Here is a 22,842-nt window from a genome sequence, read left to right on the forward strand (position 1 = left end):
AGTCAAAATATAAAATGACTTTCCTAATAGAAGAAACAAATTTCAATGATTAACATTTCATGTTCATCCATTCCCTCTCCTTTTAGTCTTTGATCGTTTTGTCACACTCATATTGTTTTGCTAGATTACATAAAATTGCTTTTGGAATAACGTTGCTTTGCTTTATCACACTATTAATCAGGTAAGAAACTCAATTGTTTTCCAAGAAGACATGTAGATTGGAGCTTATAGAATGTATGAGTTCAATTCTTATTATGCATCTTTTATCCCTTTAAAAAAGAAAAAAACTTGTATCTGGTGTCAATCAGTAAATAAAAAGGGCAAATTACAGTCCCTTAAACTTGGTACCAACCTTCACCATCTCTTGATAAAAAGTACTAACACACATCCCAACAGAGACGAAAAGAAGTGAATTCTTCAAAGGAAAAAGAGGGGAGTGGGAGAGAGAGAGAGACCGAAATGTAGATGGATAGGAGTTTTCTGAGACCACAATTCTAACTTGCAATGAACACAGATTAACAGAGACTTAAAGAGGGAGAGGAGATAAGAGTAAATGATGGTTGATACATTCTGCTGTTCAAATGCCTTGTGAGCACACAACTCATGTTATGGACAAGAATTGGTTAAACATTCAATGATACAATTGTTTTTCATTCATTCATTCAGCATAGCCAAGAGCTGAAATAAAAGTTCCAGTATAGTTATATGTCCTCTCAATGAGGCCATTCTCAATCTTTCAACCATCACAACCATGGTTACCAATAAAAGAAAAGAAAGAACAAGTAAAATGGATAGTCTGGTGCCCAAAGCATCTTGTGTTCCTGCAGGATACAGTGAAGGGTCGCAACCCAAAGGAGAGGAATGTAGCAGTCTTCTCAGACACAAGTATCAATGGTAGATTCCATGGCTCGAACCCGTCACCTGAAGGATACACAGAGACAACTTTACTGTTGCTCCAAGGCTCCCCTTCAGAGAAGGAATAATATGACTAAAGCTAAATTCTAAAAGCACATAGAAGGAACAAAGTCGACATCCCCAGCCACTGCAATGCTAGAAACTATGATGCTTCAAATAGGCTATATTGTCTTTGACCTCCAAACCCACAAACTTCAAAATAGTAAATATGCAATGCACATCTAGGACTTAGTTTTCAAGTAAATGATCTCTGTATCAATTTGGCATGGACGAAAGTATAGCCATCACTTCCTACAACACATAAGAATAGTTTCACCACTTCCCATACAAGTGATACAACATAAGATGTTGAAAACTTGAAGTCTCAAAGTTCATCTGTCCAGCTTTTGTGTTGGTATTCTCCCTACTAGTGTATGCTAGAGGGAGTCCATTACAGCGTAGTTTTTTTTTTGTTGTTAAGGATCAAACTAGTTATTTATTCATTGGAAGATCACGGCAAGATTTAACTCATTCTGTAGCATGTAGGCAAAAAATATGTCTTACAATATCCACATCAATTTAAAAGTTACAGAGACGAAAACTGTTAGTCCACTCAGCAGCAGCAAAAAGAGACAAAAATATTTGTCTCAAACGCTATGAGCTGTCTATAGACTGGTCAAAATGATGATTAATTTACCTCACAGTTCTTGCACTCATTGATGAATGGTAATTTGTGCTTCTTTCTTTTCTGTAAGAAGTGTAGACATCATCGTATTGACTTGACTCATCTGGATTATCTGTGGTTCCAAGTCCTAACCGTCCTGAGCTATTCAATCCAGGCTTCTGCTCCACACCTCCATCAGAGTAATTCCCAATTTCAGGGTCAACTTGGAGGTTTGAAGGTGGATGGATGCAAGCCCCTCAATTGCGAACAGGAAGTTCTCTCTCATAGTCATCATAATCATTGGCTGAATCAGATGGTTTAACAGGACCTTCTGATGGATTAACCTCTCCGATCTCCCTAAAAAATTTGGACACACTCTCAAGAATCTCAGACTCTGATACGGTGGAGGGTGGTATAATGGTGGGGATATCCAAAGGGCTCATCGGAGAGTAAGACACCCCACTACCAATCTACATCTTCCTGACCATACCAGGACTAAGACCAGGAGGAAACAAGGGGTATGGAGGCAATTTTCCACCTGCATTGGCAGTTGATGCTGCGATGGGATGAACTGCAACTCGTAGATTTCCTTGTGGAACAGAGGACAGCACAGGCATCGACCATGGAATATGAAATTGATCTGCAGATGGTATTGGAGGAACAACTTTATCTTGATTGGCTAAATTAGGTAAAGGAGGCACCTGCTCATCCACTGTAAAACACTATGGTTTGCTACTTGGTGTGACAATCCTTGAAAAAAAAGGATACAGAAGTAAAAATTGCGATACATTCTTTTAATGGTACTCTTTATTACAGCTAAATTAGCAGCAACTACCTGCACCAGCAGAAGGATCTGCAGCCAGTAGTTCCCTCCGAGGACCAGCAAAATTTGTAGGTTGTCCACTCATCATCTCATTTTCAAGTGCACAAATAGTATCCTGATCATAGACTTCCTTGGAGCCCCAAAACTGTAAAATTTTCTGCAGTCGAGACTGATTTTCTTCCTTGTTTTGAGGATTATTGTATATCCTCGCAAGCATGGGACCCAAAACGGGCTTAAAAGCAAGTGCCTCATTGTCAAGCTCATGAGAATTGATTCGTCATTGCAAGCTGCAGATACCAAAAACTAAAATGAGTAACAATAAGACTCAAAACTAAAATGAGTAACTATAACTCTCTCTCTTTATATATATATGTGTGTGGGGAAGGTCTACTGTATTATAATTAAAGAGAACTAATATATACATTTTTTACGTAAGCCGACCAAATTGCTGTTACTCAATTCATTCGATGCGCTCATTGGGGAAAAGCCAGGAGTGCATACAACTCATGCATGTCGATAAGCGCCCACAAACCCCATACAGCTAATGCACAACCAAAGGTTGAGTAGAGCCGTCATGTGAATACCAGAAAGCACCAGCACGTAGCACAGAGCAAAATATTAGAAACCCCTAACTAACCAATCCAAATCATACTTCATCTACAATTCCGATTTAATTCAGTATAGGTTGATTTCAGATTTTATTTGAAAAAGTTGAAATACTGGTTTGGTTTCCAAATCTATGGTATTAACTGAAACCGAAACGTCACATACTGATTGTTAATAACGATTGGTTCTACTATGAAGTATGAGAATAAAGAAAGAGGTAAAAGTAGAAGTTTGAAGCTCTATTCATTGTTCAATAAAACCATAAGACATATAACCAGTGTTATCAAAGGGGAAAAAAGGGTAAAAGAGCGCCATTGTATGGTAAGTCTTTCAGAACAAAAGGTAATCAAAGCACACATTTTAGTGTAAGAAAGAAAATAAAATGTATATATGTGCGTGTAATGCAAGAAGAGATACCTAATTGTTTATACCAGCAGCGGTTATAATGAAAAAGGAAATTAATATTTTTCTAAACTAAGTGAGCTATGTAAAATTTTCATGTAAATCTAGTAGAAAAACTATATCAGAAGTGTTGATTCATATGCTTTTAAGTTTCTAATTTTGGTAGATTGACTAATTTACTCATGCCGAATGTCTCTTTTCCTACATTATTGGCCTTTTTTTCAAATTAACATATTACTTCGCCAACTAAATTTATTTTTTCAGCACTGTCATCATCAAGATATCCATGGGTGATATATGCACGCCTTAGTGTCTTAGTGCTGCACTAAGTGTCGCCTAAGTGAGGCTAGTGTCCAACCTATGATAACCCGAGTTTCAAGGCTTAAACCCTGTATTTCAACTTTAATTTAGTATGGGATGATTGTTTCTCTAACTTAAAATCTCGCTTCTCCTATCTTCACCACTCTATAAAAGTACATTGCTTCATATTGATGCCTTTAGGAGCAAAGAATAAGTCAAAAAACATATGGAATGCAGTGGTGGAAAAGTGTGAAAAGAAGTTGATGAACGGGAAGAGCCAATACTCATCTTTGGGTGGAAGGTTGACACTAATTAATATTTAATAGTGTGCTTGATGCTATGCCAACATACATGATGTCTCTATTCCCCGTGCCAGGGAGTGTCTCCAAAAAGTTAGACTCCATCGGAAGGAAGGAGAGGGAGGAAAGAAATACCACTTGGTGAAATGGGATGTAGACATGTAGTGATCAACAACAAAAAAGAAGGGGAGAAATGGATATAAAGAATTTGAAAGTTCGGAATCAGAGTCTCCTTTTGAAGTGGCTTTTGAGAGTTGCTTCTGTGGAACAAGGTTTTTGGAAAGAACCTCTGGATTACTAAGGAAGTCAAGAGTCCTTATGGTGTAGGACTATGGAGATCCATCAGAAATCAGTGTATGATAAAAATAAGCACCATGGCTAGGTATCTAGAATTACATTCTATGTTGACATAAACTAGTAGTATTCCAAGTTCTACATCATCTCTTTTCATTTTTAGGAATACATCCGTTTTCCTCGTCTAGTTCAAAGCTGGCATCAACTTGTGATAATGGATAGATCACAGTTTGTATAATTCATATTCACATTAAAAAGTATCATCTAATCAAAACTGTGGGACGTGGGGTGGAGAGGGAACATAAATATCTGTACATATCACTATATATGCTATAAGCACTAATTGAGCAAGATCTATGATATCAAGCTGTCCCAATTACTGAATTTGAGCATTAAATGGATGCATCATAGGCAAAGAAGAGGATGGAAAAAGAGCATTAAATGGTTCACCGGGTGGGCATGTAGCCATCCAAAGATTACAGCGGTAGTAGTGATAACCTTCACTGCCAAAGAGGAAATTGTACGCTGGATTACCTTGCTGTTTTTTGCGAATCATTGCTTCAAACTCGGGACCAACTTTGATAGCTGTTAAGAAGTCCCACATCGGTAGAGGTATGGGAATTTGGTCTCCTTATATGGAGTTGGACAAACCTCCCCTCATAAGCTAGCTTTTGAGGTTGAGTTAGTCTCAGGTGTCATATCTTCACATGGTATCAGAGCCAGGTCCATCCCAATTTGTTGTTCACCGATGTTGGGCCCCCATTTAGAAGTGTTCATGCTCCAGTTGAGGTCTGGGCGTGCGGGAGAGTGTTAAGAAGTCCCACATCGATAGAGGGATAAAAATTTGGTCTCCTTATATGGACTTATACAAACCTCCCCTCATAAGTTCTCTTTTAAGGTTGAGTTAGGTCCAGGTGTCATATCTTTCACAATAGCATACTCTACTAAGAAAGTCTATCAGTAGAAAAGCAAGTTCAACAATAGCTGCATACACAATTAAGAAAAAATAAAAATCCAAGCACAAAATCAAGCATAGGGAGCCCATTAGAACAAGCCAAAGTAGTACAAAAAGCAAAAAAAAGTCACTAGTGACGATTCATTCTCCCATGGCTATGCCTATATTTATGGCACTATCATCTTCCGCCTTCTTATACTACTTGGACCATTTTAGTCGCCTTTGTTAGGAAATTATAGTTTTGTTTCATTATTTTTTTGGTGAAGATCCAAAGTAGACTTTCAAGAGTTAAAGAAGTGGGTATAAAAGTAAAATTAAAATAGGGGTAAAATACCTAAAAATACGAAGGAAAATATAAAAGAAAAATCCAGAATTCTAAGGGTGCCACGTAGACGGGCCTATGATTCTCTTTAATATATATATATATATATAAGATAAGATAAGATTATTACAAAAGCATATATTTGGGACAGTGGTGATGTTATTTAATTTATGTAAACCTTTAACTTCCTCCCATTTTAACCCTGTTTATAACTATTCGCTAGATTTACTTGAAAAAGTCCCACATTGGGGGTAAAGACATTTCCTAACAAAGGCGACTATGTACTACTAGGGCTCGAATGCAAGATCTTTTGTTAAGAATCAAGAAGTATTTACTATTGTATCACAAACCCTTGTTGGTAGTAAACCTTGTTCGTGTAGAAGTCATCCAACCATCCATAGTAATAGTGATAGTTTCCCTTATCATTTTAGAAACTACTATTTTCTTAAGAAAATGAGGTTTGGAGAATACATTTGATCACTGTTCTTCATCAGATTCAGGCCAGTTGGAACATAAAATTTGGTATTAAAACCTTCCAATAAAATTAAAAAAAAACATGAAAGGAAACACTCAAAACATTAATTTAAAATATCTCCAGAACCACGCAGGAAAAAAAACTAGTAGTAGTAACAAGTTTGTAATTTATTGGAACTAGTAATCAGATGAACTGAGACTGCGAATGCAAATGCGTTGCTTCTTTCTTCATTCTTGTTCTATCCTTGTGTGCTTTGGGCATTCTGCAAATTATATAAGTATATGATTTTAATTAAATGAAGTATATATATATGTATGTAGGGGTAGAGATGTAAGAAATTAATTACCTATGTTTCATCCTCTTCTTCTTCATACACATCTGATATATGGACTTGAAGTCTGTCCTCTCCTGTGTAAGCTGCTATTTCATTCTTAATCTTAATGGCTGAATCTTCAAGCTCAGGATTAATATTAGTTAAATGAATGGACTTTAAAGTGTGTATATCCATAAATGCACAAGGGATCTCCCAAAGATGGTCACAATTTAAAGTCCATTCATTTAACTAATATTAATTATGGATATAACACTTATTATAATTGAATAACGCATATCTTTTGTGGAGTTGACAGTCGTCAGAATGAATGGTTAGACGATGGTGTAGGAAATCCGAAGCATGAAATCGAGCACCTGAATTCATTAACTTGAAAAACTTTGCTTTTTTTGGCTTTTTCTGAACAAAAATCATGCACAACATCATGCACATAGCAAACCTTGATCCTAACAGAAAAAGGCATACTCTTCTTGCAGAGGATATGATCAACCATTATCAGGCTACTGGAAATTAAAGCATCCAAGTAACTTTGAGTTACTTCCTCTAAACTACTCTTGGATGGGATATCATGATCCACCAACCCTTCGGCCATCCACAACTGCTTTAACTTAGAAACTGGAGTTCGTTTGTTCTTTCGAGATCTTGCGAAGTAAAGAAACAACAGCTTCAGGTGGTATGGTAAATGGTCATAACTTAATTGCATAACCTTCATCATCTGCAAATTGATGTTGGAAGAAATAAAGGAATCCAGATTATCTTCAATCTGAAGCCACAAATCCTTTTCCTTCTTCTTTCCTCTAACAATTACTCCAGCAATCAAAACAATAGCCAAGGGAAGTCCTTCACATTTCTTAACTATTTTGTGTCCAACATCTGACAGTTCAGCAGGGCAGCTTCCTTCTCCAAATACCCTTTTTTCGAATAGTTCCCAACTTTTTTCAGGTGTTAAAACTTGGAGGTCGAGAGGATCAGTACGGCATTTAACTTGCGAGCCTACCTTACTAATTCGGCTAGTTAAAATAATTCTATTTCCTCTATTAAACTTTGGAAAACATGATATTAACATCTCTCCTGTTGCAATATCCCACACATCATCCAAGACGATGAGGTACCTTTTATCGAGTAGTGCTCTTTGTAGCTTTTCAGCAAGGTCATCCTCACTTCCTTTTTCTTCCGAGCCAGTAACTTGCTGAAGAATCTCCCACAACACCTTTGACTTGTGATACTTTTGGGAAACAGTGCACCAAGCACGAATCTTGAAATGACTAGCAACTAATGTATTGTTATACACTTTTTTAGCCAGAGTTGTTTTACCGAGTCCTGGCATTCCGACAATCGAAATGACATCAAGCTCAGATTCATGTTCATCAAGGAGCTGGTCAATGATCTGGGATTCTTCTTTCTCATGACCTACTGTTACCTCAACAAAAAGTGATGAGGTTGACTCAATTGGCTCGACGAAAGACTTTGATCAAGGGGGTGATCCCCATTCTTATCCTCCAGCTGTAAACTGGTGACTTGTGCCACGATAAGTTTTATCTTATCAGTGACACTCGGAAGTGAGAAGATGAGATGCGAGAGAGCTTTATCTCTGACAAGAATGCAATTAATGACATGTTCTGCCTCATATGCCACATCTAAAGCACTCACCCAACAATCTTTAACTACTCCACTAGTGTCATCCAATGTTTGCCTGACTTTCCCGAAAGATGATCTTAGGAATTCAAGGTATTCTTTCACCATCCCTATTTCGTTCTTTATCAGAGAAACTGAATAAGCATTGGAAATGAGTAAATCATTTAAATGTCTGAGTAGAATATTCATGAAGAAGAAACCATCATCCATAGGAAAGCGAAGTTGAGATGACTCTGGGGCTTTCAAGAAAATCTGTCTGATATCTCCCTTCATTCGTTCAATTTCTTTCAAAAAGTCTGGAGCTGAAAAATCAGCTTTGTTGATATTATTCTCTGAGCCCTCCTCCAACAGTTTACTCACCAGAATAGATATCTTCCTTGTAAGTACTCTGATATGTGCCAATATATCGTTCAATTTGCCAGAATGGATAAATCTCTTTGGTATATCGGTTAGAAAGATCAATAGGAACTCCATCATGAGATTAATCCTTTGAGTTGGAGCATAATTGACAGTTACTACACCGGCCATGCGTCCTTGGAGAAGAATCAAATAATTTTGAAGAATCCTTGGAGATGCTTTTAGGATTTGCTTAACAAAGACTTGTAGTTCAGTTGACCTTGATTCTTTCATGAGCTTAAAAGTACAAATGTATAGAACCTCCAGCTCAAGAGGGATTATGTCGATGAGTACAAAAGTGATCACGGAAGAGCATTGAGAGATGTCATTACATCTTTTATACTGTCCAGCCCAACGATCAAAACATAATTTTGTTACTCTATCAACAGTCAATTGGAACCAAGGATAGAGATATTCAGTACTTGTTTTGTTTGCCACGAGGATAGGATAAAAATCTCTCAGATGTTTGCATACTATCTGAAGAAGGTTGTATTCAGTCATCTGAGGGAGAAGTAAATAAGAAGAGTACTTTGGTAGATCATGGAGGTTTCTGATGAGGCATTCAAACATTATTTTCATCTCTGTTGTCGTGGCAACATAATCATTCTCCAAACTCAAATAACTTTCCATCTCTTCCCGAAGCAGAGGGGCAAGACATTCCATGTTGTATTTCGCTAGGATTAATTTATCTTTATAGAAAAGTAGCCGAGTCAGTTCATTGACCCCGTACATCTTCATGGACATCCTCTCATAGAAGTCATCCAAATTTATATTCCCAAACAGGACAAATGTTCTTAGGAATCTCACATCCATTATTAGCCTTTCAAACTCTTCCCTTTTTGAAGCGATGAATTCTTCTTCTTCATTCTTTATTTGTTTTAAGCCATTCAGCAAACAATCAATAAAATTCCTGATTCTTTTTCTTTGTTCCTCAAATAGTAGCTGTTAAATCAAAAACATATACATCAGAAATTTCACTCGAGGCTCAGCTGAAAAAATTGGCTCAAGACTTAAAAACTAACAGTATTGTTATAAACTAATAATTGCTAGGAAAATAACCAACTTAAATACTACTCATTTGTACATTATCTCCCCATTTTTTGGAGTTAGGAAATTGTTAAGACTATCGTGTATATTTATTTCCATTCCAGCAATAACAATAAGGAAGTTCTTCTACAACTAACTAGACACAAGTGCCCGTGCTAGCACCGGCCCAATATCTATTATTTTTTTGTCTCACTTCATGTGACATAGATAAGTTTAGAGAGAATTAAATTTTAATATGATTTTTAAATATTTTAAATTGTTATTTATTATAATTTATAATACTTTTTATGTAATTTTGAAATAATGTATGTTACTTTCCTTGTCCCAATATATGTAGCACAAATAGCGTTTTAAGAGTCAATATGTTGTTAATTATTTAGATTTACAATATTTTTTACGTTGTTTTCAAATTAAATAATATATGTTACTTCTTTTGTCCCATTTTATGTGATACAGATAGATTAATTATGAATTAATCAAATTTTTTATAAGTAATTGAATTTTTTATATGTTTTTTTTAAAATATTTTAAGTTGGCAATTATCAGAATTTATAGTATTTCTTACGCAATTTTAAAATATATAAAAAATAAGACAAACAAATTAAAGCAGAGAGAAAAAATAGACAAATGTATATGTAAGTGTGGTGAAGCAGGCATGTTGACAACCACTTGTGTGGTTATCCACATTTATAGTTAAGTAGTAGTGGTGATCCATGTAGAACGAGCCCAATACTATTAAACGTTTTATTTTTAATTTTTTAAAATGTGAAATTAGAGGAAAAAAAAGTTGATGCATTTAAGGGTGTATTCGATATAGAGAATGTTGATATTTTCATATTTGGTTGGTGTAAATCTTTGAAAAATGTGTTTTTAGGATAATAAGTTTTTTGTTCTTTCCTATTTAACGTAACACACCTTAGCTTTACCTCATCCCTTGGACTTCCCATCCTCATCTCTACAACCACTACATTATCCTTCATCTAATTCATCTCTCATAGTATTTGTCTAAATTATTGTAACATCTCGCTATTTTGAAAGAGCTAGAAAGAGTTAGAATTGGTAATAGTCATTTTAGGAAAGAATGAAAATCTGAAAAATTGGTTAAGTTATGTTAAGTATGGGTTTTTGGTCAACTTCGAACGACCATAACTCCTAGCTCAAGATGAGTTAGGTGTCCTTCCAAATATCGTAGGAAACATCTTGGAATAATCTTTCCAACGAAGCTGAGTTTACTCAATTCCAAGTTCGTATGAGTGAGATATGCCCATTTGAAGTTGGGATGTTCAATGAAGGAAAGTCTAAACCGGATTTTGGAAGGGTATTTTAGTCTTTTCCTTACCCATTTATTTTAATTTGTTTTTAGGAGTTTATTTGGGATCTAATCATAATTAGACCAGTTTAGAAAAGTTGAAGTTCACGCTAGGGCTTGGAGAAAAGAGGAGAAAGGAGGAGAAAAGTCAAGATTCGTCAAGAACGTTCAAGTTTGGTCGTGGATTTCGCCAAAGATTTAATCCTACGAGGTATGTGAGATCACATAGCGTTGGGTTAGTTCACCCACATGCCAACCATGATTTATTTCAGCGAATTTATATTCTTGAATGTTTAGAAATTGAGTTCTTGATGGGTTTTGTAAAAGTTCTATTGAGTTCTTGATTCGTTGAAATTGTTGAGGAGTTGTTGATCCAAAATTATGAAATTAGATGTCGTATTAGGTAGATTTTTGCATATTTTGGTTATGTAATCGAATCTAAGTGTTTTGGAAAAGACCCAATTGAATTTAGAGGGTTTAGAATTGAAAAACGAAGGAGGAATTCAGTCAAAATCTGGGGAATAGGGGTGGGGAGTCGCACTAGCCAGTGCGCCCCAAAGAGTCCTCTGAGGTTTTGACCCTGGGGCGCCACGCCAGCCAGCAGGCCCAACTTCAGCTCTGAAGTTTTGGGTCTCCCCTCCCCCCCCCCCCCCCCCCCCCCCCCCCCCCCCCCGCCCCNGGACACTAGGTCTTCTATTTTTTTCCCATCCTTTCCGTACTAGTTCCCTTGAAATGTACCTATGTTTCCTAGTTGATTCCTACACTCTAAGATATGTTTAAACGACATGAAATTATCCATAACATGAGATCATGAGCCTTGAATCCATAATTCAAATCAAGAAAAGTTAAGATCAAAGTCAAGAGAAGTAAGAGTCAAGTCAAGGAAAGTTCTTTTCCAAAGTCTTTTCCAAATGTTTTAACTTTGTTTTAAGACTTAAAGTTCAAGTTGAGTAAAGATTAAATAGTAAAGATTGAAGTTCATTTCTTCAAAAGTATATGGGGACTATGAATCCCAAAGAGTTTAAAATGTTTTCACATTTAAACAAGTAAGGAAACCTTGATTTCCAAAGAGCATTTGAGCTAGTTTTTAGAAAAGAGTAAACGATTTCACAATTAAGCAAGAAAGGAAACTTTGATTTTCAAGATAGCCGCCCTTGAGGTAAGTTTTTGAGCAATTATCTCAAACCACAGAAAGAAGTATGTTTTTAAACATAAGAGCTAGTATCATATTTTTGGAGTAGTTTTGAGCACTGATATGGGGGACAGTTCAGACAACTCCCAGTTCCCATAAACTATGTAGCCATCATGGGTAGAAAAGAGTCATACTTTTTAAATGATTTCTTAGTGCTTTTTAGCATAGACTAGTGGATCCACGTAGTAGTCAGGTTTTATACCCTCGGCAAGGTATAGGACTGCTCTGGCAGCGTGAGACAAAACGATATATCATCACAATAGCTCTTACGTGATGGTTGTCGGTTAGAAAAACTCCCACAGAAGTATATTGTACTCTTATATACACAATTTATTTGTATTTATATAAACAATTCAGAGTTTATATCGTATCTTTGCATACACTCAGAGTATTGTGGTATTTCTAAATACACAGAGTTAACATTCATGTTTTAAAAGCTTTTCTTTATATCGCTTTTACATTACTGCTTTATATTGAAATGAGTTCGATTAAGTTGAGTTGAATTGAGCCAAGTAAGTTCTTTCAGTTCCTTGCAAGCTTATGTCTTGTTTTAGAATTCCCCTCGCATACTCGTACATTCAATGTACTGATGTCATTTGGCCTACATCTTTTAATGATGCAGATATAGGTAACCATGATCAGCATCTAGGGCATCGTTTATTCTAGTTGAGCTCCAGACTTGTTGGTGAGCCTCCTTGCTTCCGGAGGATCCCTTTTATTGCTTTTAGTGGTTTTGATTTTATTAGGATGTCGTGGGTCTTGTCCCGACATCCATCTCAGTTGTTTAGAGGCTTTATAGACAGTCAGATATTAGTTATTAAGTTTTCCATTTCCTATTTTCAATGGTTGAGAATTGAGTTGCCATTTTGGCTAAGTTTAATATTTCTTAAAGATATTTGTATGAGTTATCCTTTGAGACTGTTTCTTGTGTTTAAGACTTCCACTGAGTAAGGAAGTCAGGCCAAGGGTTCGCTTAGGGCCAGCAATGGTTCTCGAGTGCCAGCCACGTCCGGGGTGTAGGCTCGGAGCGTGACAATTTTATACAAAAATTCTTAAGATAATTATTTTTACTTGTGCATGATCAAATACAAGAAAATAAGTAAAAACTTACTTACTGTTCTAGAAATTCTAAGAAAATGATTTCCATCGTACCGAACACTCCTAAGTAGTTACTGATCATATACACATAGTATTGCATACTTAAAGTTCAATAAATTCTTGATTCATGAATTAATGGCAGATGATTGCCAAATGATAAATCATTTATATTAATGAAAATATTATATCATTAAATACTAAAAATGATACTTATACGTATAAAGTAGAGTTTTTAGCCAAAAACATCCTTAAACTATACCCAAACTTAAACTATATCCTTAAAATATTTTTTTTGGCAAAAAACATCCTCTTTACCTTTTTCAAAACCAAACTGTATTTAGATTAATAATTTTTTGGGCTAATCTGATATTGAAGTGATCAAAATATTGATCATGTCTTCATTCTACATTATTAGAAGCGGAAATCTCCAACAAACGTCGCTTCTAGTATATTCAATTGAAAAAAAACATACTTCAACTAATAATATTTTTAATATCAAATTACATGAAAATAAATGAAAAAACTGTCAAATTAAAAGATTATTTATAATGCTAAACTCAATTACTGAAAAAATCCACGATAGTATTTTTGCATATCTAAGAATAATAATTACGAAGGGACGACTTTATTTTTGTGGGATCTATTAGTTTTCTAATAAATTCAAGTAGAATGATGAAAATTGTTCATTTTTAAATACTTAAAGGATGTTTTCTGTTAAGAATGATACTTTGATGATGTAGTTTAAGCTTAGGGTATAGTTTAAGGATGATTTTGGCCAAAAACTCTATAAAGTATACTATTTATGTATTGATGAAAAATGATTCATTTTCTAAGAACGATATTAACTATTAAATTACTTAATTATAATGAATTTATACACTTGAATATAAACAAGTAATTATTCTTCACGAGATTCAAATGAAAAATATGTGGAGTTAATTAGAGTAAAATAGAGTAATTTAAACACTTTAATCTGAATCTTTATACATTATACAAATAAGTAATTATATTTCACCAAATTCAAATGGAAATGAAAAATATACGAAGAAAATTACAAGTGTTATATGTCAGTTGGAAAGGTCAATGGGTGGGTCCTACCATACTCCATGACATTTCACTTTTAGGGTATGATTCGTAATTTATATGAAAATGATGACTTCTTTCTTGGAGTTAGTAATGAGGTCTAAATAACTAAACATAGAGAACAACTCTCTTAAGCAAGCAAATCTTGCAATAACATTTCAAAGACCATAATATCCTCAAAAATTTTAATAATGACTAAAAGCTAACATGTTGAAACTCTCCTTTCTATAATACTAGATAATGTTGTTCATGCTATTTACGGGCCCAATAATATAAATGGTATGTTTTGGGGGCTAATAACAGAATTTTTAAAGTAATTGTTTGTGTGGATAAAGGAATAGTTTTTTATCACAAATCTGTACTTTTTTTGACGCTATTTAAGGCATAATAAGACTACCCACATATAACATTTTTGAAATATTTTATGTTGTCAATTATCATGATTTATAGTATTTTTACGATAAATTCACTTCAAGAATCAGTGGAATTTTTTGTATTTTTTTTAAAACATATTTTATGTTGTCAATTATCATGATTTATAGTATTTTTACGCAATTTTTAAATATAAAAAACACTAAAAAAAATAAGACAAATAAATTAAAATGGACCCAATATATGTTATTTTTGTTGTCTCAATTTATGTGACACAAATAAAATTTGGAGAGTCATCCAAATTTTCATATTTTTTTTTAAAATGTTTTAAGTTATTAATTATTGTGATTTATAATATTTTTATGTAACTTTCAAATAACCTACATTATTGGTCACTTTGTCCTAATTTATGTGATATGGATAAAATTACAAAATTAATCCTTTTAGAATGTCTTTCAGATATTTTAAGTTGTAAATTATTATTATTTATAATACTTTTTTGTCATGTTGCGCTTTTTGAAGTGGACGGAGAGAGTACATTTTAGCTACAAAATATATTAGAGATACAACTTTTTAAAAAATTTAAATTATTATTGCGTTGACTCTTGAAATCTTATCATTGTCATATGAATTTGAACAAATTATATATTATTAAAAGTTACAGAAAAGATGCTATAAATCACAATAATTAGCAATTAAAAATATTTTTAAATCATATAAGAAATTTGGTTGACTAATTGGAATAGAATAAGTAACATGTACAATTTGAAAATAACGTCAAAATTTCTAGAATTCACAATAAATTAACAACTAAAAATATTTATGATTATTCACGTGAATTGAAACATGAGTAACCTATATTATTCAAAACTAACGCAAAAATACTATAAATCACAACAATTTAATAACTTCAAATATATTTTTAAGAAAACATATAAAAAAATCGACTAATCTTCAAATTCCATTTATATCACATAAATTAAAACAAAAAAAATTAATATTTATTGGACCCGTGCTGGCACGGGCACCAAATATCTATATATATATATGTCACAAATGGAAAAGTCTCAATCAAGGAAGCAACATATATAATTTACAAATGACTTAAAAAGCATTAAAAATTACAATAATTACCAATTTAAAATATTTAAAAGCTATATAATAAAATACGTTGACTCTCAGAATTCTATCAGGCCCATGTATATTGGGACAGAAAAAATAACACATATCATTTTAAAATTACCAAAAAGGTATTATAAATAATAATAATTAACAACTTAAAATATCTGAAAGACATTTTAAAAGGGTTCATTTTGTAATTTTATCCATATCACATAAATTAGGACAAAGTGACCAGTATTGTACGTTATTTGAAAGTTACATAAAAATATTATAAATCACAATAATTAATAACTTAAAATATTTTTAAAAAAAATATGAAAATTTGGATGCCTCTCCAAATTTCATTTGTGTCACATAAATTGAGACAACAAAAATAACATATATTGGGTCCATTTTAATTTATTTGTCTTATTTTTTTTTATATTTAAAAATTGCATAAAAATACTATAAATCATGATAATTGACAATATAAAATATGTTTTAAAAAAAATACAAAAAAATCCACTGATTCTTGAAGTGAATCTCTTGTAAAAATACTATAAATCATGATAATTGACAACATAAAATATTTCAAAAATGTTGTATGTGGGTAGTCTTATTATGCCTTAAATAGCGTCAAAGAAAGTACAAGTTTGTGATAAAAAAACTTATTCCTTTATCCACACAAACAATTGCTTCAAAAATTCGATTATTAGTCCCAAAACATACCATTTATATTATTGGGTCCATGCATAGCATGGGCAACATTATCTAGTATATATATATGGGCTTTAGTAATTCCACATGTCAAGTTACTGGGTAGCTTCAACTCCTACTTATATAATAAGAGAATATATATATATATACTAGAAAGCAATGACCCGTGTCAGCACGGGCCCAATATTATTAAGTATTATTTCTTTTTTTGTTAAGTTTGTTTTCAAGTGAAATTGGAGAAAAGAAATTTGATGGATCTAAACTGGTGTTCGTTATGTAAAATGTTAATTTTTATATATTTGATCAGTTAAAATCTTTCCAATATATTTTCTCTAGAAAATAATTTTTATTCCTTTTAAAGTGAGGAAGTGATTTCTATAATAGACGTATGAAGAAAAAAAAAGTTACACATGATATTCTACATTGATAATGTTTTCCTCCATTTTCAACCACACCTCATCTTTACCCCTTAATAAGGAGACCCCCCCCCCCTTCCATCTTCATCTCCACCACCACACACATCCCTACCCTCTACCGTCACCTCTTATAGTATTTGTCTAAATTATATAAATATGCTTTTAGGATAATAATTTTTGCCAACCTATCAAAACAAGAAAATAAAAAAGAAACATATTTATTTTCCTAGAAATCATTTCTAAAATAATATTTTTAATCTTAACAAACACATCCTAAGTAATTATTAATCATATACTCATAGTATTACATACTAAAAATTGAATACACTCTCGATCCATGAATAGATGTTGATTGTCAAATACTAAATTATTGTACTCATGAAAACATTATACCATTAGATACTTAAAGCGACACTTTATACACATATAGAGTATTACTATTTATATATTAGCAAAAGATGATACATTTTTTTCAATAGTCATCAAGGTTCTTATTTTTAGTTTTTTTACCAAAAACATATTACGGAATAATTTTATTAATTATATTTTAAAATTTATTATTAATACATCATTGTTAAAATAACAACTAGGATAAAAATAAAGAAAATGTGCATACTCTACTAATTAATTTAATTTTAGACTCTCAATTATCTAGGAGTTTAACTTGACTATTAGTATTTTATAGAATTACTTAACGATAATCATAAAATCAGGCAAAAAAATTAGTTTTCTTAATTTATTAAAATAAACAAGTAAAATATTATTTTATTATTATAAGAGTCAAATTAATAAATTTTCGTTAAAATAAAAATTAGGATAAAAATAAAGAAAATGTGCATACTCTACTAATTAATTTAATTTTAGTCTCTCAATTATCTAGGAGTTTAACTTGACTATTAGTATTTTACAAAATTACTTAACTATAATGATAAAATCAAGCAAAAATAATTAATTTTCTTAATTTATTAAAATAAAAAAGTAAAATATTATTTTATTATTATAAGAGTCAAATTAAAGATAACATTTACCATGTACTTTATTAATTATAATTAGTGGATATGAATTGATTTTTGAAAAAACTCTCCACCAATAAGAGGATAACATTTTCCTTGATTCCTATAATTGATTCTTCTCGTTATTTATCCTTTCTACCATCTCTTCTCATTATATGTTATGTCAGCTCATTTTTACTTGTCATATTTGAAGTTATATATTCATTAAAAAAATAATTTATACGTTAAATAATTAATACTAAAAAATAATATATTTTTTAAAAATAATTATTCTTAATATATGAAAATTGACAATAAAAATAAAAAAATTTGTTTTTAAATAACGGACAAGTAAAAGACAGATGAAGTATGTACTCCCTTCGACCCTTTTGACTTGACACACCTCTTAAGAAAATAATGATTGGTATAATGAATTTATCATTTTACTCTTATTAATTGATAAAGTTTTAAACATATTTACTCACTACTTTTTATATTAATTTAATGTTAATAAATTAAAGATATAATAGGAGAAAAAGAATTTTTTCTTGATTTGCTAAATATATTTGATAAATAAATAGCAACGGAGAAAATATCTATGAAATTTATGCCAAATGGAAGAGGGAAAAAACGGAAGTGGACCAAAGCCCACGTCTTAAGATACCTATGGCAAATAGAAAGTGAGGTTCATCAGATTCTTCAATGACAGTGCAGGATTTGTAATTAAGTAAAAAAAGATTGGACTTTTCTTAAAGCTCTTGCTAAGGTACAAAAAACAAAGCAAGAAATACAACTTTTTGAAGCAAGTTTATCTTGCAAAATCTTTTGCAAGACTTTAATAACATTTATGGCAAATAGAAAGTGGGACCCATCATATTCACCATGGCAGTGCATAGTTTGTAATTAAATAGAAAAAAGAGAATCTTTTTAAAAGCTCTTACTTAGATTCAAATAACAATGCAAAAGTTACAATATTTTTAAGAAAGTTTATCTTGTAATTTATTTAAAAGACTTTAATACTTTCAAGCTTTAATTTAATGTCAGAAAACTGACATGTTGAAAAGGACTTGAAACTGTCCTTTCTATTACATAAAATAAAAAAATATAGAAATTATCTTGTTTCTTTAATTTGGAGTAAGTAAAAATATTGATAGACATACCAATGATGACTTTCCTCCTTTTTCCATTTAATCTCTAACCTCGAACCGGCCTTCAATATCTACAAAATTGATTTTTCAACTAATCACATGCATATTAAATAAGGAGAAAAATTAGAAACACAAGTAAAAGAAACGGCAAGAAGCAAGAGTTAAGTATGTTAACTGTTAAAATTTATAGGTTTTGAATTCTAAAAATACCTACTAGTTTGAATAAATACAAGATTTCTCGCTCTACCGCTAATCTACAAGCTCCTAAAATTATTTTTAACATGTTAAAATATCTTACGTTGACCAGACTTATAGGCTATTCAAAGCGTCACACAAGTACATACACTAATAAATTTTCAATAATTTCAAAATTTCATATATAGTAGCTGAATTTGTGAGGTAGATAATAAGAAAACATTCAAAGACATAATTTAAATTATACTTTTCACTATTGTCCCTTGTGAAATCATAAATATTACTTTGTAAGTAATGTAATTTATTTCCTAGAAAATATAAAACTTCAATAAATTAAAGGAAAAATATGAAAAAAGTTTCAAACATCTACTTTGAACTTTGAAGAATTCAATTATTTTGAACAATGAAAAAATCTCAAAATATTCAATTAAACGGAATAGAGAGAGCACTAGAGAATAATTAAATTTACACAAACCATGGGTGTGTTTGGTAGAAAGAAATCAATTTCTGAAAATGGTTTTTTTTTTAAATAATATTTTTAAAGCTAATAAGTGGGTTTATTACTTCTTTTTTTCTTGTGTTCGATATATTTTCTAAAAAACATTAAGCAATCGAACATGAGAAATTGAAAAAATATCTATTAATTCCTCCATATTGAACATGCCGGGCCCCTATGTTAAAAGTGTTTCCCGGTATCATGATATATTGAGATCTTAAATGTACGTAGAGCCAACCAAGATCTATATTTACATAAACTACGTTAAAATGTCTTCTTCATATATCATGATTAGAGACCTTAATTAATCTCCCTTTACAAGCTTGGACCCTATATGGGTGTGGTTGATACAAAGGAAAATATGCAAGTTTCTTACTTACTCAACATGAGAAAAATTGAAAAACAATTTTAAAAGGGAAGGAAAGAGGGTCGGAGATTGATCTTGAAGCCAAGAAATAGATTCTTTCAACTAATATATATTCAATGTCAGGAGTTGCTCGTAACTATAAGCATGCTCGCATCTAATTCTAAAATTGTGGGTTTAAGTTACCAAGTGAACAAATGGTGTTAATTATGAGATCATCCAACAAATTGCATATACATTCTATAATTATTAAGTAAAAAATATAAACCATTTTTCTACTTATTATGTATGTTTCTTTCAAATCAAATGAATCACAAAAATACATGTAAAATGAAATAGAAAAAGAAAAGTAGAAAAATATCATAACTTTTTCTTTACTTCCAAGCTTATAATTCCTCTCAAATAGTAGTTTGCCTTGTTGCAGATGTACAACACTTATATTGAGAAAATTGAGTCAGCAAAAGCATTATTATTGTTAGATGGGAAAAGGGTGTGATATACCCCTCAACTTTGTCATTTATAGTTGATATACCCCTCGTTATGAAAGTAGCTCATATATACCCTTTTCCTCTAACGGAAATGAAAAAAATTAATTTCAGTTTAATTTTTTTTTTAAAAAAAAAAATGTAATCCCATATGAGTATATTTAATCCTCCTCAAACATATATTTTTGTTTTAACTTTTTTTTTTCTTTCAATGACTAATTTAGATTTAGTATTTTGATGGTCAAATTTATTTATGTTTCACTAATATTCTTGTAAAGATGACCAAATTTTTTTCTTCAAATACAAAAAATAAATTACAATATAGATAAAACAAATAGTTTTAAATTATAATATAGCCACAAAAAAATAGTTTTAAATTTTTTTCTTTACACTAAGGAATGAAAGAAAAAAATAAAATAAGAATAAGAAACTCAAATAATTATAATAAAAGAAGTCAAAAAATAATTTATGTATAAAAAATATTAAAATATACCTTGAACTTTGCTAGAGGAATCATATATACCCCTAAATAATTTTTAAGAAAATTAAAAGTCAAAAATATAAATTTAAAACTAACTTTTTCATTTCCGTTAAATGAAGGGAATATGTGAGCTCATTTTGTAATGATAGGGATATATGTGAGCCGTTTGTATAATGGTAAGGATATATATGAGTCATTTTCATAACGAGGGGCATATCAGCTCCAAATGACAAAGTTGAGGGGTATATCAGGCCCTTTTCCCTTGTTAGATTGATCTCCAAATGTGAACTTTCAATTAGTTTATCCAAGTCATAATCTGAAATAGATTAGTTAAAGTTTATTATAAATTTGAATTATAAAATCGAAGTCTTTCTATATAATTTCCAGCAGTCCATTAAAATATTTGCTAGTGGATAATCATTGACGAAAAAAATTGGAGATTTAATTTGTAGTCCTTTATAATATTATTTTAAATTTTATGATTATTTTATAAAAGATTTTTAATTTTGTATTAAGAAAATCTGAAAGGGTAACTTTTTATTCTATTTAATTTGTAATTTATAAGTGATAGTAAAGATATTTGTAACATTGAAACGTTGAAACAAAATATGAAGTATGTATATTCAATTTGATACACTATTATTGTGGGATGCTTCAAATAAGAGCATCAATATTACTGTCAGAAAAACGTTATTCAATTAGTCCTAGTCAAGTAAGGTGACAAGAAAAAAAAAATGGCATGTTGATGTTACTTTATTTATTATTATTTATTGACATAAACTAATTGAAAGCAGTTTGATTTTTTGGGAAAATTGCGCAGAATAACGAACATTCAAATCATATTAAATGCTACAATTACTGTTTAGGGAAATTCTAATTTGTAGCTATATATAGTTTTGCTCAATCTTGTTATTCACCTGATTTGTATAATTTATTTGATTTGTATAAATCTAGAATTTGTATAATTCGATTGCTAATTGTATAAATCCAAAATTTTGTATATGTTTACCCTAACTATTTGTATATGATTTATGAAAAATTCATAATTGTATATTGACAAGCGAAATAGACAAACGAAGTTTTGAAAAATTTCTAAATGTATAAAGAATTTGTTTATACTTACCCTATTTGTATATTCGCAATCGAAATATATAAACATGCAGAAATATACAACCGCAACCTTCATAGCAAACAGAGATATAAATCGATATGGAGCACAATTATCAAAACTATACATATAGAGCTTTATTTTATCTATTATATTTGTTATTTCTGAAATTTTCTCAAAATATATACGACTATTGAGAGTGAATGAAAATGGTTAGTTGATTTGCCATTATAATTTGTTTCTTCAAAATAATAATAATAAAAAGAGCTATGATGTTGATGCACCAACAATTGCAATATAAGTATGCATTTTTTTTTTGTTCTCTTTCGTGATACTTTATTTCTCTTGATTTTTGGAATCGATTGAAGTAGTTGATGGTTGAATTTTTGAACCAATTCTCAGCCAGTATTTGCTTGACTTATCTTTTTCTTTTTAAATTATTTTTCTACAAAAATAAATTTTTAAATCACTGTTTAACTAAATATTGTGTAGTTTGATTTGAAAATTTTGATGTGTCTATTATTTTATTTTAAAAAAAAACACCACTTCTCCAAGTTTGAACACTCTGTAACCAATTTTGTGGTTATGCCGGTTGTTTTTGCTTATCACAATAAATGGTAATATTTTATTGTGGCTTAAGTTTATATTTGTATATCATGATAACTTATTAGTTATGTTTTGTTAAAGGTGATCGATAGCGGACGATACCATGCTCTTACAATTTTGTTTAGTCCTTGACTCTTGTACATGTTATTTTGAGGTCATAAGAGTTTGCCTCAATTTGGTGTTTTAAGGCCCAATTAAGGCTACAAATTAAATCTATGATACGATCATAGAAAAGA

At 31.3% G+C, this 22,842-nt stretch overlaps 2 pseudogenes; both read right to left on the reverse strand.

The window, feature by feature from the left end:
* Positions 1-352: 352 nt before the first annotated feature.
* LOC125844657 (uncharacterized) lies at positions 353-2,702 on the reverse strand (annotated as a pseudogene).
* A 3,678-nt stretch (positions 2,703-6,380) lies between these two features.
* Positions 6,381-18,910, reverse strand: LOC125845921 (putative late blight resistance protein homolog R1B-17; annotated as a pseudogene).
* Between the last annotated feature and the right edge of the window lie 3,932 nt (positions 18,911-22,842).

Source organism: Solanum stenotomum, chromosome 11, assembly GCF_019186545.1.
Source record: "Solanum stenotomum isolate F172 chromosome 11, ASM1918654v1, whole genome shotgun sequence".
NCBI lineage: Eukaryota > Viridiplantae > Streptophyta > Magnoliopsida > Solanales > Solanaceae > Solanum > Solanum stenotomum.